The sequence below is a fragment of the Podarcis filfolensis genome (genome assembly GCF_964270895.1).
Source record: "Podarcis filfolensis genome assembly, chromosome: 16".
NCBI lineage: Eukaryota > Metazoa > Chordata > Lepidosauria > Squamata > Lacertidae > Podarcis > Podarcis filfolensis.
In genome coordinates, this window is record NC_139620.1 from 12,873,455 (window position 1) to 12,901,205 (window position 27,751).

At 47.1% G+C, this 27,751-nt stretch overlaps 1 long non-coding RNA gene across 2 annotated transcripts in view; it reads left to right on the forward strand.

Annotated features, from left to right (window-relative positions):
* LOC310752151 overlaps positions 1 to 27,751 on the forward strand; it is a 43,769-nt gene that overhangs the window by 12,713 nt on the left and 3,305 nt on the right. The window contains exon 1 of one of the 2 annotated variants that reach the window (XR_014542854.1): positions 20,731 to 20,744. The exons of the other annotated variant lie outside the window; for it this stretch is intronic. This is a non-coding gene — a long non-coding RNA (uncharacterized lncRNA). Of the gene's footprint in view, positions 1 to 20,730; positions 20,745 to 27,751 lie in introns of those variants that run through there. 2 annotated transcript variants of the gene reach the window in all.

Genomic DNA, 27,751 nt, shown 5'->3' on the forward strand with positions numbered 1-27,751 from the left:
ATGCGGTGGGCTCACAGCACTCTGCAACTGGAAGAGTGCCACCCTTGGTCAGCCTTTCTCAACCTTGGGTTCCTGGATATTTGTCGGACTACAACTCCCATCATGCCTAACTAGCAGGACCACTGGTCAGGGATGATGGGAGTTGTAGTCCAACAGCCCCTGGGAACCCAAGGTTGAGAAAGGCTCCCAGAGTGTCATGAGCTGTAAATGCTGCCCTATCTGATGAAGCAATGAACTGCTAGTGGCAGCTTCTCAGGGAAGTACTCCAAGCCCTGGATAAGCCCACCCAGGCTGCCCATTGGATCCTCCCGGTCAGGAAGGGGCATCAGAGGGCTTCCTGTTCCAACTGAGCCTGGCTGAAGCATCGTTAGCTCAGTTGCCCTTCCCTTGCGAAAAGAGAAGAGAAGAAGCCTTTCTCAATCTGGCTCTGTCATGGTCCGGTCTATGGACAATCGAAGTCCCGGCTGAGGACGTCAGGACTGGGGGCAAGATGGTGGGGTGGGAGCAGGAACTAGAGTCTAGAAGCTAGGGGTCTGCGGGACAGGAAGCAATGAGTCACAAAGTCAAGGGTCCGAAGGTTGAGAAGCAAGGAGTCATGAAGTCAAGGGTCTGAGGATCAGGAAGTAAGAAGCCAAACGCAGCAAGGCAAGAAGCGTGTTGCTGTGGCAAAGAGCTGAAGGGAAATGCTGACCTTATATCCCTTCCTGGCTCTTGACACCAGGTGCTGTGGGTTACCAAGTGGTCTCACCTGTGCAGCTGCGCCTTGCCTCTCCAGAACAAACTTAGGAAGGCCCCAGTCCTGCGAAGCCCTACTGGTCACAGGGCCCAGCTCCTGCACACACTCCTGACAGAAGGCCTTATCTCTGGCTCTCATTGGACTGCTCTTACCCCTCACTCTTAATTAAATTCTCACTGATTACTGTGAAACAACTAAATGATTGCATCAGCTGACCTTCTTTGCAGGATGAACGCAGAATTGTAGTGTTGGAAGGTATCCCCATGTGATTCACTAGCTCAGTGACTTGTGACAAGGTTCAGGAAGAATGACGATGAGTGCAAATGTGTTGAACAGTAGAAGCTGCTTCATTCTGAGTCAGACCACTGGTTCATCTAACCCAGCGCTGCCTGCACTGACCGGCAGCAGCTCTCCAGGGTTTCAGGCAGGGTATCGCCTCTCCCAACCCTGCCTGGAGATGCCATTTGGGATGGAATCTGGGAACTTCTGCATGCAAAGCAGGTGCTCTGTCACTGAGCCACTGCCCTTTCCCAAAAGCAAAGTAGGATTCTAGTCCTCATGCTTCTGAATGAAAGACCTAACAGCAGCAGAGGAAGTTACCTTACACCAACTATCAGACCATCAGACCACCTAGATCAATGTTTTCTACACTGACTTGCAGCTGCTCTCCAGGGCTTTTTTTTTGGGGGGGGGGATCTCTCTCCCAGCCCTACCCACTGCTCTTTTCACTGAGCTACAACCCTTCCCCATTGTCATGGTTCTTTTTGGAACGAGCCACCCCCGGGTTTTTGAAGATTTGCCTCTCCCCCACTTTCTTGGAACAAGCTGTCTGAAGGTGCTTAGGAGGAAACTGGTTCATCCATTCAGCCTTTTATTCTTTTTAATAGAATGGAAAATGCTTAGATTAAAAATGCACACGTGCGTCCATGTGCACCCTCTCTCTGTCCCCATTTATAGTAACATATGTAGGTCCTCCTTTGTTTTTATTGACTGGTTCTGGTGCTGTGAATAGGGGTGGGTGGGGGAGAAAGCAGATCCTGTCCATCTTGGCAGGGATACGGTTCTCCCCAAAGACGGGAGCGGCAGATTTCTCCCCTTCTCATTTAAAAAGAAGCTTTGATTTAATCAGCTTAGGAGCGCGTTCCATTGTGTGCCAAGCACAGGTGCAGCAGATGTACTGTCTCTCGCTAGGCTCCAGGGCTGTAGAACCGCTGAATTGTGCAAGTTGGAAGGGACCCCCAAGGGCAATCTAGTCCAACCCCCCCCTGCAATCACAGCTCAAGAATCCCTGACAGAGTCCAACTTCTGCTTAAAAACCTCCGATGAAGGAAAGTCCACCACATCCGGAAGAAGTGTGCTTCTCCACCAAACCCTATGAATCACAGATAAATCACTGGTGGGGACGCAGCTTCCAGATCTTTGTGGGACTCAAACTCCCTTCATCCTTGAGCACGAACTCTACTGGCTGGGGCTGGTGGGAGCTGGTGTCACAGTCTGGTTCACAGGTGATCAAAGTCCCGGCTGAGGACGTTGGGGCCGGGGGCAAGATGGTGTGGTGGGAGCAGGAACGAGAGTCCAGAAGCCAGGAGTCAGGAAGTCAAGAGTCCAAGGGTCAGAGAGCTGGGAGTCAAGAAGCCAAGGGTCCAAGGGTCAGGAAGTAAGGAGTCAGGAAGTCAAGGGTCCAAGGACCAGGAAGCAAGGAATCACGAAATCAAGGGTCCGAGGGTCAGGAAGCAGGGAATCACAAAGTCAAGGGTCTGAGGACCAGGAAGCAAGGAGTCACGAAGTCAAGGGTCTGAGGATAAGGAAGCAAGAAGCCAAATGCAGCAAGGCAAGAAGCATGTTGCTGTGGCAAAGAGCTGAAGGGAAATGCTGACCTTATATCCCTTCCTGGCTCTTGACACCAGGTTCAGTGAGTTACCAAGTGGCCTCACCTGTGTGGCAACGCCTTGCCTCTTCAGAACAAACTTAGGAAGGCCCCAGACCTGCGAAGCCCTACTGGTCACAGGGCCTGGCTCGTGCACACACTCCTGACAGCTGGAGTCCAACTATATCTGGAGGTCAACAGGTACCCACCCTGATCCAGATGTTTGGCCTATGCCCTCTGTGGTCGAAAAGAACCCATACCCTCCAACATTTCCCAGAAATTTTCACACCCCAAAAAATCTGTAACCAGAGCAGCGCTTCTGTGCATGTGCGAAACACGATAGAGCACTTCTGCACATGTGCTCACCGCGCAGAACACTTCTGCATGTGTGCGCACAGCAAAGCTCAGAAGTAAACACTTCTGGGTTTGCCTCATTCTTAACCCGAAAAAATGCAACATGAAGCGTTCGCAAGAAGAGGTATGACTATTTACAGTGGTACCTCGGGTTAAGAACTTAATTCGGTCTGGAGGTCCGTACTTAACCTGAAACTGTTCTCAACCTGAGACACCACTTTAGCTAATGGGGCCCCCTGCTGCCACTGCCGTGCCACCACCTCACAATTTCTGTTCTCATCCTGAAGCAAAGTTATTAACCCGAGGTACTATTTCTGGGTTAGCGGAGTCTATAACCTGAAGCATCTGTAACCCAAGGTACCACTTTATTTACTTAGAATATTTATATGCTAGTTTTCAAAGTGGCAAACCAGTTAAATCACATTTTACTGTGTTTCAGTACACTATCTTCTGCTCGCTCTCTCGAATAAGGATGTTTCTTCTTAGTCATGGAGTTCTTGCAATGACAAGCTGGGAACTGAACAATTTTCAGGAAAAGAGGAGCCCAAAGTCGCTGGTCTCTGAGTTGAGCTGACCGTGAGGCCCTGCAGCTCCATCTCTCTGTTGTAGCCTGGCAGTTTCAGGGTACAGTGCTCCTTTCCCAGAATACTCCATTCCATTTCCCTCCCACAGTTATCCATTGCTCCCAACAGACACACAGCATTGCATTGCCATTGAGCGTTGCCAGTCTCCTGGTGACAATTTAAGTTTCTAGGCAGTGGTGGCTGGTACCCATTAGGACTGATGGGCGGGAAGGCAGGGAGCCCAACAGTAGATGGCGCTAGAGCCAGAATCAGCAATAGGCAGAGCCACCTAATTCTGGTTGTGTCTACTTCCTCCTCTCTGCTAAGTGACTGTGGAGGCCAATTCTGGATCCACCCGTCCTTCCACAGTGGGGACATTGGTTTCCGGGTGGGAGTTGATCACGGGGTGGATTTGCCAAGTATGCCTTCCTCCTAGCATCTTTCTCCCTTGCGTCCTGAGTTTGAGTGTCTTCAAAGCCCGTGACACCTTTGGTAAAGGCTGTTCTCCAGCTGGAGTGCTCACAGGCCAGTGTTTCCCAGTTGTCAGTGTTTATACTACATTTTAAAAGATTTGCCTTGAGACCTCTTTTGTTGACCACCAGCGTTACGCTTTCCATTTTTAAGTTCGGAATACAGTACAGTCATACCTCGGGTTACAGACGCTTCAGGTTGCGTTTTTCCGGGTTACGGACCCGCCAAAACCCGGAAGTACTGGGTCACTTCGGATATTGTTGTGAGACGGTTTGCTAAGACCCTTGCAAGAATTTTGCTGGCCACAGCCAATAGAGAGATGCCTCAATAGTTTCCACAATCAGTTCTTTTTAAAAAGAGATTGATAATTTTGACATCTCTAAAGTCTGCTGGGATTTCTTCTCTTTCCCAGATTTTTTCAATGAGCTTGTGAAGTGGTTCTGTAAGTTCAATTCCACCCACTTTGAAGATTTTGGCAGGTATCCCATCAGGTCCACTGGCTGATGGGGCCTGGACCAGTGGACCAGTGTATATTACATCCCAGAACTCCCTAATTTTCTTTTGTCTTATCCATTCCTGGCAGCCTACCATGGGAGGGGGGGATTGGATCCTCTGACACCTGATGCTTCTGCTCAAGCAGGGAACTGCCTCCCCTACACACAAGGGTTCCACTTCAAGATGATTCCCCTGCTAAGTGCAAGTGCCGGCTCATCCTTCTCCCATGCTTGGTGGCGGCAGCGTTGGAGGGAGAAAACAGGGCATTCGCAGTTGAAATCAGAAGCTGTGATTGCTTCTGTAACTCTGTGACTGTCCCAGGAAAACAGGGACACTTGATGGTGATGAGACCCCAAGTAACCCAATACCCCTGCTGTAATGTGCCCCATTCAAATCTGAAATGCCCCATTAAAAAGCCAAGCGGCGAAATTTGCGCTGAACGGGGAGATATTTGCACCTGTTCGTTCCTGCTGTAAACAAAGCCTTCAGATTGGATCACCAAACAGCCTGTAGGTAAACATGAATCTTTCAGTGGCCAAGGGATTCCCGGCGGGGGCCTGAACGGCAAACTCCCTGCTCAAAGGGGGAGCACCAACCCGAATGTGCTACATACGATAACAGCCCTCCCGGATGTGACTGAAATGTTAATCTGAGTAGTCAGCAGAATGTTTGTTATGCAAATGTTTCATTTTGTCGTGTTGAACTTTTGCAGTTTATCGTTAATTGGAATAATAATGGAAAATAAACAGCTTGGGGTGGGACAGCCGGAGAAGAGGAACTTTAATGGAGTTCTGCCTCATTCGCCCATCCTTAGCAGGAAGCAGCCCTATATAGCCGGGACACTTTTTGAACCTAGGAATTTGGCTTTCCTGGAGTCAGACCACTGGCCCATTAACATCAGGAGCAGATGTTCTACCACAGAGCTACCTCCCTTACCCAGGAACTTGGGAAGCTGCATTTCATTGAGTCAAACCATTGTTGACCTTGACTGGCAGCAGCTCTCCAGGGTTTGGGGTTGGGGCCTTTCAATGCCCTCCTTGGAGATTCCATTGGGGATAAACGGCCTTGGCCCTGTATACCTGAAGGAGCGTCTCCACCCCCATCGTTCAGCCAGGACACTGAGGTCCAACGCCAAGGGCCTTCTGGCGGTTCCCTCACTGTGAGAAGCGAAGTTACAGGGAGCCAGGCAGAGGGCCTTCTCGGTAGTGGCGCCTGCCCTGTGGAACACCCTCCCATCAGATGTCAAGGAAATAAACAACTATCCGACTTTTAGAGACATCTGAAGGCAGCCCTCTTTAGGGAAGTTTTTAATGACTGATGTTTCAATGTATTTTTAATATTTTGTTTGAAGCCACCCAGAGTGACTGGGGAAACCCAGCCAGATGGGTGGTGGGGTATAAATATTAAATTATTATTATTATTATTATTATTATTAAACCTGGGACATTTGAGTGGAAGCCCAATGCTGTACTACTGAGCTAAGGCCCTTCCTTGTTTCTGCCCAAGACAGGAAGGAGGACAATATGTTGCAGTAGCCAGGCTCATTTGCTGAGAGGGGAACCTGTGGCCCGCCAGATGTGGTTGGACTCGAACTCCCAACAATATGGCTGAAGGGAAGAGAGGAGTTGCGTGCCTTGGCAGTTTTGTCGGTAGAGCATGCAACTCTTAATCTCAGGGTTGTGGGTTTGAGCCCCATGTTGGGCAAAGATTCCCTGCATTGCTTTGTTAGACTAGATGACCCTTGTGGTTCCTTCCAACTCTACAATTCTATGAAGACCAGCAATGTTTTGGGGAAACTAGCAGCGTTCTGAGGGCCACAGGTTTCCCCTCCATGCACTATAGTAAGAATGGGGAACCTAATTCTCAAGCATCTCCTTTGCATACAGAAGATCCCAGTTTCAATCCAGACATCTCCAGGTAGGCCTGGGAAAGCCCCCCGCCCCGTGTGAAACCCTACACAGTCTCTGTCTGTCACTACAGGCAATTCTAGATGGACCAATGGCCTGACTTTGTGTAAGGCAGCTTCCTGTGTATGCTGCCCCCTAGCGGATACTCTCAGAACTACACTTCCTCTCAGCTATTATCCCAGTAACGCTTTAACAGCGGACAGCACCTCCCCTAATTAAGAAGCTGTTTGTGAGGGATCGTGGCAGGCGAGGAAAGTCTGGATGCAGTGACCGTCTGATCTGTTAATTCCTTAAAATGTTTTGCAAACCCTTGAGCTTTCCCCTCTGGCAGCCAATTCTCCCCCCCCCCCATACACCGCCCCCCAACTGCAAGACACTGAGCAGGGCTCATCCATCATTCGACTGATCTGGCAGCATTCCTGGGACTTTCAGTTCCAGCTGTACGCCTGTTCCCGGAATTGGAGGGGGGGCAGTGTTGCGGGTGGCTCAAGGCAGCGACCCAGCTGCAGCTCTGGAACACCCAGGAGGCAACAGAGTGGATCTTCTCCATGACTTGCACAAACTCTGGCCGCTGTCTCCCTCCCTCCCTCCCTCCTATTTTTTTTCTTTTCCCCAAGATAGAGAGAAGCCATATGGTTTCTTTGATTTACTGTCAGTTGAGCGAAAAGAGAATGAGTGCTGTTATGATGGGCAAGGGGGCCTGTCGTGGCTGTCCCAGATACAGGAAGCTCACATCCAGTTAACTCTTTATTGGCAGGGAAACACTTACAGCAGCTGTGGTCATACACATGCACAAATGCTTCTAGACTCTGGGCAGCTGTCCACAGGTCTGGAACCGATGGGGCAGCTGCGACAACAGTGGGGGCCCTTCCCTCCTCCAGCTTATTAGGGCTGGGCGATGTGTCAGCAAATTGTCCCAAATTGGTTTGAAGTCCACATCATGGTCGCAGTGTCAGAATACTGGGCATGACAATATATCACGAATCGCAATGTGTGTGTATGATGTAAAAGATCATGATGTGGGGGAAACTGTGAAGCCATCCATTGCTTCTCTTCTGATTCCTGGCACCCCTGTGGCTCTGTACTATAAAATAACAGTTGCAGCGATATGAGAGTTGAAGTTCCAACACCTGGAGGGCATCATGGCGGCTACCGCAACAACCTTTGCAAGCTATGAAAGTATTTATCATGATCACGATCATTAGTATTATTACTATTAAATTTATATCCTGCCCTTCCTCGCAAAGGAGCCCAGGGCAGCAAACATAAGTGATAAAACATCAAATTCAAAAATGCAGGCGCAGATCAGGAAAGATATCTACTTAAAAGTCTTGTTTAAAGAAAAAGACCTTCAGTAGAGGCTGAAAAATGACGGCATCCTTTTGATATTTAATGGGGTGGGGGCATAGCCTCCAACATTTCTCTGAGGAAAATAAGGACGTCCTATTCCATAATAATGGTAGTAGTAGCAGTAGTAGTAATTTTATTATTTATACCCCGCCCATCTGATTGGGATGCCTCAGCCACTCTGGGGCAGCTTCTAACATATATACAAACATAATAAACCATTAAACATTAAAAACCTTCCCTATACAGGGCTGCCTTCAGATGATTTCTAAAGGTTGCATCGTTACTTATCTCCTTGGCTTGGGGGTCAGATAACTCCATACCCTCCAACATTTCTCCTATGAAAATAGGGACGCCCTGAGGAAAAGCGGGACATTCCAGGATCAAATCAGAAACTGGGATGGCTTCAGTAAATCTAGGACTGCCTGGGAAAATAGGGACACTTGCTGGGTATGGAGGAAATTCCAAAGAGAATTCATTCATTGTGTGGACCAGACCTCCTAATGTGATGGTACTTGTATCCCCTGGTGTAATTATTATTCCCATATTGCAGATGGAGGAAGGGGGAACTGAGGTTGACAATGAATAGCAGATTAACTACACAGGGAGGGCCCCTAACCCCTGTAGTTTTATTTTCCTTTTGACAAACCAAGCGATTATGAACACTTTTCTTGCTACTTCTCAGTTTCCCTTGCTGTCTATCCTATGCATAGTGATTTTTTAAAAATATTTTTCATTTTGCTAGGCGAGAAGGAAAACAGGGAGGAGGGGAGTGGGCAACAAAGAATAGCACAGAAGACAAACAAATGTACGAGGGAAGACAAACAGCAGTGTTGACATGGTATTAGCAAACCTCAGAGCAAATATATTACTCAAATCCGGGGATAGAAAGGTGACTGCTGGGTGTGTGTTTTTTATTTCCATGTCTGACACATTTAATTTCTTCTTCCTAAAGAAGATGGTTTCAGAAGTACAAATTTAAATACAAAGATATCCTTCCAACTTATAAAACAAGACACACACACGAGAGAGAGAGAGAGAGAGAGAGAGAGAGAGAGAGAGAGAATGAATATGAGGTTCTGTTTGCACAGAGCATCATAAAAAGATTAATAGAAGCTGGTTGGATCTCTGTACATTGCCACTAACATTTCATGGGAATCTGGATATATTTGGCAATCGCTGTTTTCACATTGAGGATTGCTAAGTAAGCCCCTGCATTTTCCAAACTCGGCATTCTTTATTCATATATTCTGTAGTTGTCTGTTCCTGAGAACATAAGGAGAGTCTGGCAGCTGGATCAGGCCAAAGGCTCTTCTAGTCCACCATCTTATTCTCAGAGTGGCCAAGCAGATACCTTTGGGAAGCCTGAAAATAGGACTTGAGTACAACAGCAGCTCTTTCAGAAGCATACTGTCTCCAGCAGTGGAGGAAAACATAGCAACCAGGCAAAAACGCAGAGGGGTGTGGCACGGAGAGAGTTCCAAGGGCCAGATAGAGAGGCATGGAGGGGCCACATCCAGTCCCTGCTCTGCGACTGATGCCCACCAATGGGTGGCCCCCCTGCACATGATTCTTTAGCTGTGATTCCTGCATTAGTCTAGATGGCCTTTGGTGTCACTTCCAGCTTGACAATTCTGTGATTCTATGTTACTAAGCCGAGAATGGTACTGCAAGATTCAGAGGGATACAAAACTCGAGGAATAACTATCCCGATCCACGTAGGAATCCGGGCAGTGTGACTCAGGTTGGTTGTTTTGAAAGTGTGGATCAGATCTTCCACGTTTTCAGAGAAATCGTCAAGCGTTTCTCGCAACCTCACTCTAGCCATACCTGTCCAAACTATTGTAGCAGGATGAGCACATCAGAAATGGCACTTGGATGCCTTTTCTGGAATCATTGACTTTGCAAAAGTGAACGCTGAGTAGGAAAACTTGTGTGTCTGAGTGCTGTGGGTTGCAAAAGGAATTTACATGGAGTGATGCAGCCATTTTGTTTAGTGTCCTTGCCTGAGACATGCTTGCTAACATTATATCTCTCCCCCAACCTTCGCCAAGCAATTCCCCTCTGCATAAACAAAGCACGGCAAAAACAATGGAGCGAACACATGTCCACCACATGTGGTGGACTTGTGCAATCATTAGGGAATTCTGGGATAATCTCTGTAATGAATTCAAGAAATTATTCAGACTCACTTTTTTTTTAAAAAAAAAGCCCAGAGAGCTTTCTTTTAGCCATTTTACCAATGGAAATTAAAAAAGCCATAAGACCACTGTTCATGAATGCCACCACAGCAGCAAGAATTCTTGTGGCGAGGAAGTGGAAAAACGAAACAATACCGACAATCACAGATTGGCAGATACTCATGTTAGAATATTTACAACTAGCAAAACTGACGGGAAGAGTTAGAGGAGTGTTGAACCAGAAAATATTTGGAGAATGGAGAATATTTAAGGATTATATAAAATCATATTGTACCAACCACACCCTATTAGCAGAACTTGAGTGATACTGGTAAACACCACAAATACCGTTTGTGGAGTAGACAGGAACAATATTAAAGAATATAAAACTTTGCAGAAAAAACGATGACAGTATAAACAGTACAATGAGAATGACTGGAAGACTTGTGTTCTCAGAAGTCTTTTTTATTTAAGTGTTTATTTAGGTATTAGGAAGATTAAGTTTTTTTATGCACGTAAATCTGCATTTTCTTCTCTCTTTTTTCCTGTATTTTATCCTTTTCTTTTTTCTTAATTGTTTTTTCTTTAATTTTCTTTTTGTAGTATGAGATTGTAAATTCTTTGTATATGTGTGTAATTTAAATTAATAAAGATTATTATTAAAAAAAACAAGAAAAACAATGGAGCAAACAACAGCAGACAGGGGACCTGGAAGCAGTCTGTATGTTGGTGCTGTTGGCTTTCTGGGTTGGCACCGGACCTTCGGGACTGCTTCTTCTGGAACGTATCCTTTCTGGTGGGAAACCTTAAGAACATAGAACTGTAAAGTTGGAAAGATCATCTAGTCCAACCCCCTGCAAGGCAGGAATCTCAGCTAAAGCATCCATGACGGATGGCCACCCAACATCTGCTTAAAAACCCAAGGAAGAAGAGTCCACCTGCTGGATTAGGGCAATGGTCCATTTAGTCCAGCATCTCACAATGGTCAACCAGATGCCCATCAGAAGCCTGCAAGCAGGATCTGAGCAGAAGAAGAAGAAGAAGAAGAAGAAGAAGAAGAAGAAGAAGAAGAAGAAGAAGAACCCAAAGGGTGCTCATCAATGGTTCCTCTTCATCCTGGAGAAGAGTGACTAGTGGGGTGCCACAGGGTTCTGTCTTGGGCCCAGTCTTATTCAACATCTTTATCAACGACTTGGATGATGGACTCAAGGGCATCCTGATCAAATTTGCAGATGACACCAAACTGGGAGGGGTGGCTAACACCCCAGAGGACAGGATCACACTTCAAAACAACCTTGACAGATTAGAGAACTGGGCCAAAACAAACAAGATGAATTTTAACAGGGAGAAATGTAAAGTATTGCACTTGGGCAAAAAAAATGAGAGGCACAAATACAAGATGGTTGACACCTGGCTTGAGAGCAGTACATGTGAAAAGGATCTAGGAGTCTTGGTTGACCACAAACTTGACATGAGCCAACAGTGTGACGCGGCAGCTAAAAAAGCCAATGCAATTCTGGGCTGCATCAATAGGAGTATAGCATCTAGATCAAGGGAAGTAATAGTGCCACTGTATTCTGCTCTGGTCAGACCTCACCTGGAGTACTGTGTCCAGTTCTGGGCACCACAGTTCAAGAAGGACACTGACAAACTGGAACATGTCCAGAGGAGGGCAACCAAAATGGTCAAAGGCCTGGAAACGATGCCTTATGAGGAACGGCTAAGGGAGCTGGGCATGTTTAGCCTGGAGAAGAGGAGGTTAAGGGGTGATATGATAGCCATGTTCAAATATATAAAAGGATGTCACATAGAGGAGGCAGAAAGGTTGTTTTCTGCTGCTCCAGAGAAGCGGACACGGAGCAATGGATCCAAACTACAAGAAAGAAGATTCCACCTAAACATTAGGAAGAACTTCCTGACAGTAAGAGCTGTTCGACAGTGGAATTTGCTGCCAAGGAGTGTGGTGGAGTCTCCTTCTTTGGAGGTTTTTAAGCAGAGGCTTGACAACCATATGTCAGGAGTGCTCCGATGGTGTTTCCTGCTTGGCAGGGGGTTGAACTCGATGGCCCTTGTGGTCTCTTCCAACTCTATGATTCTATGATTCTATGAATTCTATGATTCTAAGAAGAAGAAGAAGAGTAGTAGTAGTAGTTTGGATTTATCACTACCCTAAGGAGTCTCAAAGCAGCCAACATTCTCCTTTCTCTTCCTCCCCCCCCCCACAACAAACACTCTGTGAGGTGAGTGAGCCTGAGAGAGACTTCAGAGAAGTGTGACTAGCCCAAGGTCACCCAGCAGCTGCATGTGGAGGAGCAGGGAAGCGAACCTGGTTCACCAGATTACGAGTCCACCGCTCTTAACCATTACACCACACTGGCAGTGTCCTCTCTGGAGGAAGGGTTTAAGGGACTCTGGCACTTGGAGGCTAAGGTGGTAGTGAGTGGGATACCCTCCAGGAAGTCACCAGACTCCAACTCCAATCTGTCAGGCAGCAGAGGAACCAACCCCCACGGCAGGTTGCCAGGAATGGACACCAGACAGGGAAAAGTCCTTACCATCTGCTTTTATTCAATATTCACAGAGAGAGGCTTGGGAATGTGGCCTTTCGGAATAAAGGTGTTGCTTCGAGTGACTCTCCACCCCCTCCCACTTCCTCATGAGTCATCACTATGGGTGCTGGAACTCTTTGCTCTCCTACTTTCAATGCCCACCAGATTCTGGGAAGGGGGGTCTGGATGCTTTCTAAAGACACTGAGGCCATCAGCTGTCTCTCCCCTGGTGCTTCCTCCTCCTCCTCCTCCTCCTCCTTTCCCATTATTTCTGAACTTTTCTCCTCATCTGCCTCTGAGCTGTGACCTCCCTCAAACCCCTGTTGTAATTCTGAACTGTCTCCTTCTTCTCTGGAAGGGTCAGGCTGGGGAGGCAGTCTCCACAAGTCCTCCTCTGCCCAGTTCCTGACACCTGGACAGCCCAAACTATGGCGGAGAATGATGGGAGTTGGAGCCCAGCAACTGGAGGGCACCTCATCGCCCATCCCTGGGTTATGATGAAGCCGTGCCCTCTTCCCCGGATCTGCCCCTTGCCAGCCTGGTCTCAGCCCCATCACTTGTCTCTCCGTCTCCCTGCCTCTGGCTTTCCTTCCTTAGGCCAGAATGTGAGGGAATGTCAGCCAGCGGCTTTTCGAAAAGGCAATTTGCTAATAAAATATCCATGGAAATATAAAGGGCAGGATTTGCACGTCCCTACTTGAAGTTACCTTGGTAGCAGCAGTGGCATCTGCACATTCCTTTCTTCTCCTCTCCCTTCCACCCCACTGTCTTTCTGGACAAAGGAGAAAGCTGTTGTTTGTGGCTTCCGAAACACTTGTGCATTCTGAGCAGTAATCAATTAACGGTAAATTAGGTTCGTTTGTCAAATTCAAATCAAGTCTCTCTCCCCCCCAATCTTTCCTCGCTCCGTTTGCATCCATCGCCCTGCACTTCACTTCTTCCTCTGCAGCCTGTGCGTCATTCTCTCTCTCTCTCTCTCTCTCTCTCTCTCTCTCTCTCTCTCTCTCTCTGGGACATCTACCCTCTGCTGTGTCTCTTTTGTTTCAGCTCTTTTGAAAGCGATGCCTTGTCTCTCAGTGAGATCTCTTGGTTTTGGTATCAGAACATTCTTTGGGGGGGGGGCAGAGTGCAAAAAAATTTTCCGCTTGGCCCCGGTTGCTTAAATGTCAGATTAGTTCAACCGCGAGGGGATGTCTTCCTAGGAAAAAGGCCCAGCCATTTATTTCCTCACCCTGCCTCTCCTTTGCTAAAAGGATGACCCTGTGCAGACTTGGCCGGCAAGATTGCACACAAATTCCGCACCAAGTGGAAAGGGATTCTGCAATGTGCACACATCACGGGTAGGCAAACTAAGGCCCGGGGGCCAGATCTGGCCCAATCACCTTCGAAATCCAGCCCGTGGATGGTCTGGGAATCAGTGTGTTTTTACATGAGTAGAATGTGTGCTTTTATTTAAAATGCATCTCTGGGTTATTTGTGGGGCATAGGAATTAGTTCATTTCCCCCCCAAAATATAGTCTGCCCCCCCACAAGGTCTGAGGGACAGAGGACCGGCCCCCTGCTGAAAAAGTTTGCTGACCACTGGTCTAGGGCCTGAAGGTACTTCACTGAAAAGACTGCCACCTACAGTTCAGGGGTTCAACACAAGGGGCATCCACACACAGATCCAGACACCAAGATCCTGATCTTCCAGGCTCTCCCCGCTTAATGAGCCAAAAACCTGGCAGGGGGGAAGTCTCAAAATATAGTCCAGGCCCCCACAAGGTCTGAGGGACAGTGGACCCGGCCCCCTGCTGAAAAAGTTTGCTGACCCCATACATTGTGCAAATTAAGGATCTGGGTCAATAGAAAGATACCATCCGAAAAGACTTAAGAGCCAGTGTGATGTAGCGCTTAGAGTGCCAGACTAGGACCTGGGAGAGCAGGGTTCAAATCCTCACTTGGAAGTGAAGTTTACAGGCAAGTCCTTCCCTCTCAGCCTCACCTACCTCACAGAGTTGTCGTGCGGGTTACATACCCTCCAAATGCCCATATTTTCCAGGGACAGTTCCGGAATCACAAAAGCCACCCCAGCTTCTGATTTGATCCCAGAATGTCCCTATTTTTGCAGCTGGCTCTGAATAGAACAGCCATATGTCCAGGATTTCCTGGACAAAGCCAGGATTCGGCCGTTTGTAACGACGCCCAGACGTATGGCAACCCATGTCGGAAGTGTAGATTTTGGCGAATTTCCTTAAATTTTCACTTTTTGAAATATGGCAACCCTACCTCTGAGGGGCAGGCAGAGGGCAGGGCTGCCCTGGGCAGGAAGAAAGGGGGAGCAGAGCACAAGGAGTCTTGATTTCTTTTTTGTCTAATGCTTTGCGCTTCTGCGTCTAACCTTGCGCCTTTCTACAATTTATTCGTTTGTGTTTTTCTTTTTCTTTTTGTAAATCTATCAAAGAAAAAAATCAGATAAAATCGGGATTTGAAATATACTCTGAGTCGAGAGTGAATTTCATGCTCTTTATTCAGCTCATAGTGGGAGGAAGAATTGAAAGTTCCCCCAAAGTATCTGCTTTATATACATTATTTACACAATGGGCTGCATGTGATTGGCTAATTCCGGAATTCTCCTGTAGGCCAATCAGGTTGTGGATTCACTTCCATCTGGAGCTGGATTGGGTGGCTCCTGCAGACCAATCATACTGCTGCATTGTTCTAGGACCAATCAGACTGCTGCATTTTGGATCCTTTTGTTCTAGGACCAATCAGACTGCTGCCTTTAGGATCCTATTCAACTCAGTACATAACAGGATTAATGGGTTTTCTTAAAAGGTGTGTGCTGTGTCCCCCTTGGGGCGGTGATGGTGGCACTCAGCTGCCTTCTGACATGAAACGGTGGGGATGGAAAATGGGAGATGGAGGAGGGTCAGTCACAGGGGGATTGAGAAATCCCCTCCATCCAAGCAAGCAAGGATCATTATCACTCCAAGGGGGCTGGCGAGGCATGTGGCCTGGGGAGTGTCCCTTGGGCCAGATGGAGAGGACTGGAGGGCCACATTCTCTCCCTGAGGGCCTGAGCTTTCCCATTATTTCTCCACACCAGGGATAGGTCTATCAACCTCAACTGCTGTCATTTCCCGCTACTCAAATCTGAGTTAGGAAAACTTACTTGTGAATCCCCCTCCCACTCACTCCCACCCACCCCAGATTTGTTCTAGTCTGAGCTGGTAAGAGAAGGAGCTTTAAGTGGAACAAGGAGGGGTGATGAAGGAGGAGATAAGGGTGGAGGTGGAGATCTTGAAAGGGCCCCTTTGCTCCGAGATGAAAGCTGAGCTGTGCAGCGCAGGGAACCCTCAGAGCCTCCCGAAGCTGATTCTGGTGGGGGAAACTGCTCAACTTTGATGGGATTAAATGGTCTGATTAAGCTAATAGCTTGCTTGGCTTGGTAATGGGCCCTCTTTTGAAGGCTGCAGGAACAAAGTGGGGAAGGGAGATGGGGATGCCGTTCGAAGGAGGGGCCTCACATCTCGGCTGCAATGTGGTTTGAGCTTCGGTGTTTGTGCCGAGCTGAACAACAGCAACAACAGTGGAGCTTGCTCATAATATGATGAGCTGTTATTTCCATAGTACTACCAGTGCACATGGAGCCGCCACTGGCAGGAGCAGTCTATCTCTAAATATATGGTACTGGGGATGGCAAGCAGGGAAGCATCTTTGCGTCTAGGGGGAAGCTTCCAAGCAAGTCGTGAGTGCTACAGCTCTCTTCCCATTTGTGATTCCCAGCAACATGGAGGCACCATTGCTGTCAACCGTCCCTTATTTGGCGGGAAAGTCCCTTATCCCAGCGCTGTGTCCCGCTGCTGTCCCTTATTGATGATGTCCCTTAAATTTCCTGGGTTTCAAAGGAAGCAGCTCCTCTCCCTTCCTCCCTTCCGGCCAGGGAGGAGGGAGACTCCAACTGTGTTGCTTGGCTGCGTTGCTCACCCAATAAGGAGTCTAAGAATGACTGGGGGGTGGAGCTTGCATGCCTTGTGCCGATCAAATCGGCCGCGTTGCCTGGGGACTCGCCTTTGCTCAGCGCTTCCCAGCGGAGAGGTAACGGTGGTTTTCCTTGCTGCATCCCCTTTGCCGGGTTGCTGCGCTGTGGGAACCACCGCTTGAGGCTTCGTTTGGCTGCTGGCTGGGCTTTCTGCCTTTGGCTCAGAGGAGCTCAGAAGTTGAACATACCTGTGTTCAGAAAATCCCTTATTTTGGCTGCTGATCCCTTATTTTCGAGGCTGCTGGTTCCTTATTTTCAAATCTGTAAGTTGACAGCTATGGGAGGCACACAGGGCAGGACCTCCAAAGCGGAGCTCAATTTTCACATAAAACTGCATATTTACCTCAAAGTAAGGATTTCTAAACATACTTTAATCTAAAAGAGCGTTTCTCAAACTTGGGCTTTCCAGCTGCTTTTGGACTACAGTTCCCATCATCCCCGAGCACTGTTCCTGCTAGCTAGGGATGATGGGGAGTTGCAGTCCAAAAACAGCTGGAGACCCAAATTTGGGGAACACTGATTTAAAACAAGGAGGGAGAACTTGCAGCCTTCCAGATGTTGTTGGACTCCAACTCCCATCAGCCCCAGTCAGTGTGGCTGATGGATAGGAATGGTGGGGGTTGTAGTCCAAAACAGGGACAGTCAATATGGCAGCCTTCGGCTGTCACTGAAGGCCAACTCTCATCAGCCCCAACCAGCAAGACCACATAGATACATTAAAAAAGGGAAATAAATACAGTGATACCTCAGTTTTCAAACGCCTCTGTAGTTGAACATTTTGGAATTCGAACGCCGAAAACCTGGAAGTAAGTGCCTTGGTTTTCGAACGCACCTCGGAACTCGAACAGGAAACATGGCTTCCGTTTTGAGTTTTCCTTATTGAGGCTTGCATTTTGAGGCTTCCGCTTTTCGAACGTTTCAGAACTCGGACTTCTGGAATCAGATTATGTTCGAAAACTGAAGTACCACTTTACATTGAAAACATCCTGACCACTTCTAAAAGGCCACATATAGTTAAAGGCCTCCTTAATGGAGGAAGGGACGCGGGTGGCGCTGCGGGTAAAAGCCTCAGTGCCTAGGACTTGCTGATCGAAAGGTCGGCGGTTCGAATCCCCGCGGCGGGGTGCGCTCCCATTGCTTGGTCCCAGCGCCTGCCAACCTAGCAGTTTGAAAGCACCCCCAGGTGCAAGTAGATAAATAGGGACCGCTTACTGGCGGGATGGTAAACGTCGTTTCCGTGTGCTGCGCTGGCTCGCCAGATGCAGCTTTGTCATGCTGGCCACATGACCCGGAAGTGTCTCCGGAAAGCGCTGGCCCCCAGCCTCTTAAGTGAGATGGGCGCACAACCCTAGAGTCAGACACGACTGGCCCGTACGAGCAGGGGTACCTTTACCTTTACCTTTTAATGGAGGAAAGTTTTTGCCTTGCGTCTATAATGAAGGTGCCAGACAAGCCTCCCTGGGGAGAGCGTTCCACAAACAGAGCCACTGCAGAAAAGGCCCCGTTCTTGTGTTGCCACCGTCCAGACTAGAGATGGGAAGGTCTGGAAAAAAACTGGAAAAATTGGGGGGGGGGGACCCAGGTTTTTTTCTGGTTTTTTCCAAAGCCATTTTTCCCTGCAAAATTTGAAAAAAATAGTTTGATATAGTTTGAATATTCCACACATTATTCCCCCCCCCCAATTTTTCCTGAAAAAAAAAAGCTTTGGAAAAAAACAGAAAAAAACCTGTCATCCCCTCCCCCCAAATGTTTCTGTTTTTCCCCCAGGCCTTCCAGCACCCACACTTTGGAGCTCTCGCTGTAGGTGCTCTCACTGTACTCTTTCTGGCAACTTCTCAAAACATTTTCATTAGGGCCATCCCATCTGAACACGTATGTAGAAGCTGCATGCGATTTACTTCCTTTTAACCACTGCTGACCTTAATCATCTTTTGAATACTCTTAAATACCTGCTTTTAACTAATTTATCAATCATTTTAATGTTCTGTTGTATATTTTTGCCAACTGTTTAGAAAGCTCTCTTACTATCATGCGGTTTATAATATATAATAACAAATTCAATTTAAAAAACACACACACTCATTTTCCTTTCAAAGAGAGTTTGAGCCTTAGTGCAACGTACTATTCAGTAACTGGATGTTGGTTACTTCTGGGCCTGGCATGCAAAAAAAATTGCCTTATGCTTTGCCCCGGCTGTCCTCAAGTAGAGATGGGAAGGCCTGGAAAAAACCCAGAAAAATTGGGGAAAAAACAGATTCCCCCCCGGGTTTTTCCAAAGCCGTTTTTTAGAAGTCCATGAGAAAAATGACAAAGAGGAAGAAGAAATGAGATAGAACAAATTGCATGTATATGTTTGTGTCTTGGTTTTTTTTGTTTTGTTTTTGTTAAGCACTACTCAAAGGGTAGACTTTCTATGGAGCTTAAATATTGAGGTGGACCTTAACTTTGTTTGCTGTCAGTGCTAAGGGGCAAATCTGACTTTTATTTATGTTGATTGTTTCTTGCTTTTTTGTTGCTTTTGAGGGAAAGCGGGGTGGTTACCTGTTTTATTGCAAGTATAATACTTTTATATACACTGCATTTCATGCAATTTGTAAAACTACTCCACACTGAACTTTTTCCAATTTTTCCAAAATTTCTATTTTTTTCTGGAAAAAAACGGGGGGGGGACATTCCCCCCCCAATTGCTTCACAATTTCCAGAACGTTTACATCTCTGCTCTGGACCTCTCGTGGAGGGGTCCCACAAAGATCTGAAAACTAAGATGCAGATGATTGCTGGTCGCTAGGTTGCTGTCAGGGCAAACTAAATTTTATTTGCTCGTTCTAAGCGAGCTCTGATCTATTTTAGCTATTTTTTTGGAACTAGGTTATTTTTATTACTTTGCGTTTTGCAGTGGCATTTTTAAGTGTTGGAAGGCTACCTTGAATCCCAGCTTTGGAGAAAGGCAGGATAGAAATACATTAAACAAATACCGTATTTTTTGCTCTATAAGACTCACTTTTTCCCTCCTAAAAAGTAAGGGGAAATGTGTGTGCGTCTTATGGAGCGAATGCAGACTGCGCAGCTATCCCAGAAGCCAGAAAAAGCAAGAGGGATTGCTTATTTCACTGCGCAGCGATCCAGTCTTACATTTCTGGCTTCTGAGTTTCAGAATATTTTTTTTCTTGTTCTCCTCCTCCAAAAACAAGGTGCATCTTGTGGTCTGGTGCGTCTTATAGAGCAAAAAATACGGTAAATGAACTTTCGTTGCTCCGCCCCCTTTCCTCTGGCTCTGCCCACCACTGGCATGCGGCCTCTGGAAGGAGGAAACGTGGCTCTTTGGCCATCCCCAGTCTTTTTGTTCTCCTAGCTCTTTGCTGCTTGTTAGAAACTGCTGGATCTTTCCCTCTGATTTCATATCTTTGAATTCCCTTTCTTTTATTGTTCCTGACCTACAGCCTGCTTATACCAGCCAATCTCCGTTCAATTGATTCTCTTCCTCTTTAAAAATAAGCACACAAAACAAAACAAAAAAATCCCTCTAAGACTCATTTATTTCAGCTGGCCTTTGTCTAATTGTTTTTCACCTTCTCTTCCTCTTGCAGCTTTCCCATTTATTTTTAGTTTTGTTTCTCATTACAGGTCTGTGGGGCAGTAGTTTTGTACACCACTTAGTTTGGGTGGATTTTTTTTTTTAATGTGCTTCATTATATATCATTTTAATCTCACTCCTTGGCTAGGAAAAAGCTCCCATAGCGATATACAAAGATTGGAAATAGGGGTTTGTAACCAACTATGTTCTACTCAGAGTAAACCCATTGAAATTAACGGACCTGGAGTAAACATCTAACATGGGATTCAACCTAATTTTTTTTCTGCCCTCTGGCTTTCAAATGGAAAGTCATGGCATTAGAAGAAAAGTAGGTTGGGAGGGAGGAAGAAAAAGCAAGAGAAGAAGAAGAAGAAGAAGAAGAAGAAGAAGAAGAAGAAGAAGAAGAAGAAGTAGTAGTAGTAGTGGAGGAGGAGTTTGGATTTGATATCCCGCTTTATCACTACCCGAAGGAGTCTCAAAGCAGCTAACATTCTCCTTTCCCTTCCTCCCCCCCCCCACAACAAACACTCTGTGAGGTGAGTGAGGCTGAGAGACTTCAGAGAAGTGTGACTAGCCCAAGGTCACCCAGCAGCTGCATGTGGAGGAGCAGGGAAGTGAACCCGGTTCACCAGATTATGAATCCACTGTTCTTAACCACTACACCACACTGGCTCTCAGTGAGCAAACCCAGGCACCATTTCTGTGTTGCAAAATTCTGTGTTGCAAAATTCAGCAGAACAACAAACAAACCTATGGTCATGTAAAGCATACTCAATAAACACACAAGACTGTAAAATGTGTGAGATCATGATATTGTATTTGCATTAAGTACTGATGAAGCCCAGAATGGTGAAACAAGGCCAATATTCCGGAAATCCTTGTCTAGATTCTGCGTAAGGATTTTATGGAACTGTAACAATCTTTCATGTGGATTTTTTGCACTTTATGAACAGACAGATGGAATAGACACCATTACACGGATGGACCTTATGCATGAACTGACTAAAGAATGATCCTATCCACTGGGTCTTCTGCTTTGTTCGTTGGTTGAACTTTATGAGTTACTGCCGTTGAAATTTATAATTTGATACTATGAATAGTATGCCTTATTTATCTAAGAACACAGCTGGTTACATCTCGTGTGTTTATTGAGCAAAATTCAGCAGGGCAAGGAGCAGGATCTAAGCACAGTGCAATAGCGGCTGTTTCTTTCCCTCAAGGATGGCAGCCTTTGGTCAGAGGAAAGTCTCCGAAATGCGAATGATGAGAGGACTCGCTTAAACTTGATTCAGAATCTGCTTGGTATTATCCGTGACCAGGGAGAAGAATCGGCAGAAGAAGAATGGAAGAAATTCAAAGACTATTTGCAAAAATATTGTAACATTAAGGAACACTGAGTGATGTTGGATTGAAATTAAGGGGTTATTAGCTGTAATGATACAAAAGAATATGAAAAAATAGTTCTTTTTTGTACATAAGTAAAAATATAAGTTACAATAATTTAAGAAGATGGATTGAAAATAAGGTTTATAGCTGTAATGCTAGGAGATAAGGATTTGCTGGATGAATAATTTGAACTGGAATACAAGAAGGGGAGGTATGAGGAGGTCAAGGAAATATGTTATTGGAAAATATGACATGAAATTTATGTGTTTTTAACATTTTTTCTTTTTAATCTTTTTTTCTTTTTTTCTTCTTCTCTTTTTTCTCTTTCTTTTTGATTTGTATAAAATGGAAAATCTCAATAAATATCTTTTTTTTTTTAAAAAAAAAAACAGAATCTGCTTGGTATTTCTGGCCTTTCTTGGATAAGCCTTAGGGAAAGCCAAGAGCTCTCCTGCCTCGCAGTGTTGGCCCCAGTGCAGTGAGGGCGCCATGGGCATGCTAAAGCTGGGCACTGGATTTGGCTGAGCCCCAAGCCCACCAGGCCCATTTGCAGGGATTTCAGGCATTGGGGGATGGCCACAAATCTCTCTGAGTTGAGATGGAAGACCCAGAGTGACCCAGGGCCATCAAGGGGCAGGGCATCAGGCAGGAAAACCCACAAAAAATGCTGGCACCGACCTGACCACCACCTGCATCTTCTCAGAAGGTAGGAACCCACCACCGCCTGGCCCTCCTTCCTGCCCAACGCCCAAACCCTGCCCAATCCTGGCAGGGCAGGCTCTTACTTTCAATCAACTTCCCCACAGAGAAGCAAAACCAAGAGAGAGAAAAGTTCCTGCATTGCAGGGGGTTGGACTAGATGACCCTTGGAGCCCCTTCCAACTCTATGATTCTGTGTTTCTCTCCAACAGCCTATGGAAAGGCCAATGCATTTTGGAGAAATTCCTTCATCAGGGGCATTTTAAAGAGAAACAGGTAGGGTATATGGAATTTAAAAAATAATATTTCAAACATTTTTTTGGGGGGTGACACCCAAGAGGGTTAGTTTCCTGTATGGAGGTGAATAGGGTAATGTAACCATGCCTGTATATATGCATTTTCAAGACGTTTGTTTCATTTCGCATAGACTTTAAGAGCCTGTTAGTACTTCTGCATGTGTTGTTATGTTATAGTTACATTGTTTGAAAGATTATTTTTTAAAATTCTGTATATAAAGCTCTTTTCAAGATACCCCCGATGAAGGAATTTCTCTGAAATGCGTTGGGATTTTAATAAATAGCTTGCGGCACTTCTGTCCCCCTTGGTTTTGCTAGTTGGTGCCGCGCCTTCCCTGCTGTTGGTTTCTCCACAGAGAAGCCACTTGTGAAGGAAAACCCTGCAGGATTGAACCCCCTGCTGTTGCTTGGGGGGTGGGGAAAGGAAACACAGCATCTCCTTCCCCTGCCCCCCTCCTAACCTTAAGTTTAATCAGGTGTTTTCTTTACCCTAAATCCCTGCCCCAAACTAATTCCGGACTGCATCTTGTGGGACACTATTGCAGTCAAACCAACAAGTCATGCTTTGCCAGATGGGCACATGAAGGGGCTGAAGTTCACAGAACTTTCCTGTAAAATTTCCTAGAGAGAACTCTGTGAGATCACTTGCTCTGTCTGCTCTGGCAGGGAACTGTAACACTACATACAGTACAGTCATACCTCATGTTGCGTTTGCTTCAGGTTGAGCGATTCAGGTTGCGTCCTGTAGTGACCTGGAAGTACCGGAAAGGGTTACTTCCGGGTTTCGCCGCTCACGCATGTGCAGACACTCAAAATGACGTCACGTGCATGCGCAGAAGCGGCGAATCACAACCCGTGCATGCGCAGACCGTGACACCTCCTTGGTGAAGCCCCACCACTGCAGAGATTCCTCCTATGTCCTCTCTTCCTGTTTTTGGGCTGTCAGCTTTCTACCGATAACCAGCTGTTTTATTTCAATAGCCCCAGTTGGGCGAAAGCAACGGAGAGGAATTTCGTCTGCTTTGCATTTTAAAGCCAGCAAGCAGTATAGCCAACAATAATCTGCAGTTGTGCAACTTTCTGACTTTTTACTATGCAGTTTTGGTTCAAAAATGTCTTGCGGGGAGACGCATACCAAAACTGTGTGTTCTAGGGAATGCACAGAAAAGGTTATTTTAGGAGAAGAGAAAACAGCAGCCAGGCTTTCCAATTATCCAAAACTTTTCAACAGGCTGGATATGAAACAAAATATTCCCAACGGTTTGGGGGTGGGGGTGCGAGGAACGGGGAAGGGGAGGAAAAGGCTGGCTCCATGTTGTATTAAACAGAGGGAACAGCTGCTCAGTGGGAAAGATGGGATGTGACTGCCGGGGTAAACTCAGTGGAGGCTGCTCTGGAAGGGCGAATGGGGCCCTGCCCCCACGAACCTCAGTTTGCCCTCAGCTCCCACTTGCCTGCCTTCTAAATGACACACAGTCCAAGGAGTGGCCCTGCCTGCCAGCTTCCTCCTCCTTACTCGGTTGTTGCCCATTTAAAACTTAGCAGAGAGGAGGAAGTAGACACAACCAGAATTAGGTGGCTCTGCCTATTGCTGATTCTGGCTCTAGCGCCATCTACTGTTGGGCTCCCTGCCTTCCCGCCCATCAGTCCTAATGGGTACCAGCCACCACTGCCTAGAAACTTAAATTGTCACCACGAGACTGGCAACGTTCAATGGCAATGCTGTGTGTCTGTTGGGAGCAAGGGATAACTGTGGGAGGGAAATGGAATGGAGTATTCTGGGAAAGGAACACTGTACCCTGAAACTGCCAGGCTACAACAGGGAGAGGCAGAGGGATATGGTGCTGCAGGGCCTCACGGTCAGCTCAACTCAGAGACCGGCGACTTTGGGCTCCTTTTCTCCTCAAGAACTCCATGCAAGACTCCATGACTAAGAAGAAACATCCTTATTTGAGAGAGCGAGCAGAAGATAAAGTGTACTGAAACACCGTAAAATGTGATTTAAATGGTTTCCCACTTTGAAAACTAAGCTAGCGTATAAATATTCTAAGTAAATAAATACAGTCTTCTTGCGAACGCTTCATGATGTGTTTTTTCGGGTTAAGAACGCGGCAAACCCAGAAGTGTTTACTTCTGGGTTTTGCTGCATGCGCACGCGCAGAAGCGTTCTGCGCAGTTCATGCATGTGCAGAAGTGCTCTATCGTGCTTTGCACATGCGCAGAAGTGCTACTCTGGTTACTGAATTACCCCAGAATGGATTGTGTCCGCAACCAGAGGTACCGCTGTACGAGGGAGTGCCTGGGTTTGTTTCCTCCCTCCTCCCTCCTCCTCCCTCTTTCCTTTTGTGTCATGTCTTTTAGATTATAAACCAACAGTCAGGGGTCATCATGGAAAAACGCGCACGCGTGCACACACGTGTATATATGTGTGATAGACACACACATATAATACACATATATACATACACCAGTGTGGTATAGTAGTTTGAATGTCATACTAGGGCCTGGGAGACCAGAATTCAAATCCCTGCACAGCCATGAAGCTCCTTGGGTAGCCTTGGGCCAGTCATTGCCTCTCTCAGCCTAAACTACTCTCATGATGTCGTTGGGATGAAATGCAGAAAACCATGCACTCCACCTTGAGCTCCTATGAGAAAAAAATGGGGTAGACATGCAGTAAATGAAATAAACGCACACACTTTAAATAAAGTATCAGATATTATTCATTGCGAAAGGGAGGCGACTGGACTCGATGCCCCACAATCTCTCCACTTCCTGCTGGCTTCTGGTGTTTTTCATTCCATGACTGCTGTAATATGGCTCGCCTAGAGCAGCTGCTTGAAGCCATCGCTGTGCCAGAAGGTGGAGGGTGGGGGGGGTGGGAGGAGGCCAGAAGACCCGCGGAACAAGATTTCCTGCGGGAGCCCTGCCGTTTGACTCTGCTCCCATATTGCGGTTCCTCCGGAGCACAATTCCAGACAAGCGTGGCGTGAAGTGAGCCTGGGGGTTCTTTGATACGCTGCTCCGGGGGAAGCCTCCGGAGAGACGCCTTCAAAGCCGGCAGCTTAGCTCCCTTCGGATGGTTTTGCCTTTCATCCGGAAGATGGCAGGAAGAGAGAGAGAGAGTGAGTTGTGGGGGGAACTTAAGCGGAAACGGGGAAGGCTGATGCCTGTCTGTTCTCCTTGGGCAGGGGAGAGAGGCTTTTGGGAAGAGAAAGGAGGCCTTTGCGGATACGGCACTTGCAACACGGGGCCCTGTATGTACCATATGTTTAAAGTGGTGTCATACCACTCTGCACAATAGTCACGGTTCATAAACTCCAACATGTCCAGGGGGTAAAAACAGGATTCCCCCCCCATGCGAGATCGCACAAGATCATGCCACCCAAAATGGCTACCATGCTCTCGCATGGAGAAGCAGGATGTCCCAGTTTTACCAGGACAGTTGCAGAGTATGATGGTTTCCCTCAGAGAATCATGGGAATGGTAGTTCCTTAAAGGTGCTAGTTGCAGAAGGGTTTAACAGTACAGTGGTACCTTAGTTTTTGAGAGTCTCAGAAGCTGAACATTTCGGTTTTTGAACGCTGAAAACCCAGAAGTAAATGCTTCTGTTTTTGAACACGCCTCGGAAGTCGAATGGCATCCGCTGTGTTTCCCCCCAATTTTATCCATAGAAACTTCAGACCGCCCTTTGTGCCTCAGTTTTTGAACGCTTCGGAAGCCAAACGGTCTTCCAGAATGGATTACATTTGAAAACCGAGGTACCACTGTAATTCCCTCTTCCCATGGAATTACAGTTCCCAGGATTGTTTGGGGAAAGCCGTGGCTGCTCAAAGCAGTGCAATACTACTTCAAGTGTGTTGTGTCATTGGGGCAGACAGAACCTGTCCACTCAAATTCTACAGAAATTATTTCTCCAGGGTCACCAATGCATCAACCACAGGCACCAGTGTACCTGACAGGACCTTCTGTACTTGCCCGGGAAGGGTCTCACTAAGTGTTCCCTCAAAAATCCACAATGCATGGGAGAGCATTCGCACTTTCTGCTCAGTTCCTGTTTGCACCAGCTTGACATTTCCTAGACTGAACACGCCCCCCTGGATCATGCCCACATTTCAATTGTTGCCATGCTGGGCACCCTCCTTCCTTGGTTCTGAGCAAAGGAGAAGTTCAAAGAGCCTCTCTGTGAGCAAACATGCCAGTGGCTGATGGAGGCGCCTTTCTCTCTCCATTGATGGGGAAGAGCCTATCCATACCATTTTGTGGCCATGTCCCTCCCTCACTGCAGTTTTAAATACGGCAGTTATTATGCCGTGCCCACCCCCAATCACCACTTTGTGTTTTGCCACACCCAGAGCAGCCATTTTGTGGTATCCCACACACCCCATGGCGGCCATTTTGCAAAGCCCATGGCACTTTCTCAAGATTACAAATGTGCCCACTGGCTCAAATAGTTAAGCAACTCCTGCTTTGTACTGTTCTTGTCACCCCACAGGAAAACAGGAAGCTGGCTTATCCTGAGTCAGACCATTGGCCCTTCTTGCCCCGGTGGAATCCATACAAATTCATCCATGTAGTCCATCCACACACAGCCATAAAACAGGATCCTGCTTTTTCAGCCGGCGCATGAAGACAGCACATGGAGAAGGAAGGTGATCTCTTACTTCATGAGTAGTGTGACCAGTGAGTGGCTACAGTGGCGTAGCATGGGGGCACAGGGGCGGTTGCCCTGGGCACAAAATTGTTCAGGGTGCAAAATTTCACCACCCGTTGCTGCCTCAGTACAGCTGTTTGCTGGGCTCCGTTGAAAAGAGCTTCTCCATGTGAACCAGGAAGTGACTTCTCCAGACAACAGAACAACTCTTCTTTTCTTATCTCTGTGGCTGGAATCTCCTGGGTACTGTTAGGAAGCTGAATGTGCATGCGTACTCCTTCTGTTTCCCTCTTTCCATGTGGCCCCGGGCGCTGGCAAGCCACGCTACACCACTGAGTGACTGCTACCCATTGGGGCTGGTAGGACTGAAGACAGGGAGCTCACCAGTAGGTGGAGTGAGAGCAGAGCCAAGTCATTCAAGTTGTGTCCCCATCCTCCTCCTAATCCTTGCTGAGTTCTACAAGGGGTGACACTGAGACTAAGGACGAGGAAACTGGCAGGCAGGGACACCCTCTGGGTTGAATTCAACATCAAGCCAGCTTTTCTCTTCCCCGCCTACCCCAGCCCTGCCTGCCACCCACTTCTGGGCACTATAGATAAGGCTTGGTGCAGGAAAGGTTTCCTTGCCCACAGTCTCCCTCATCACTGT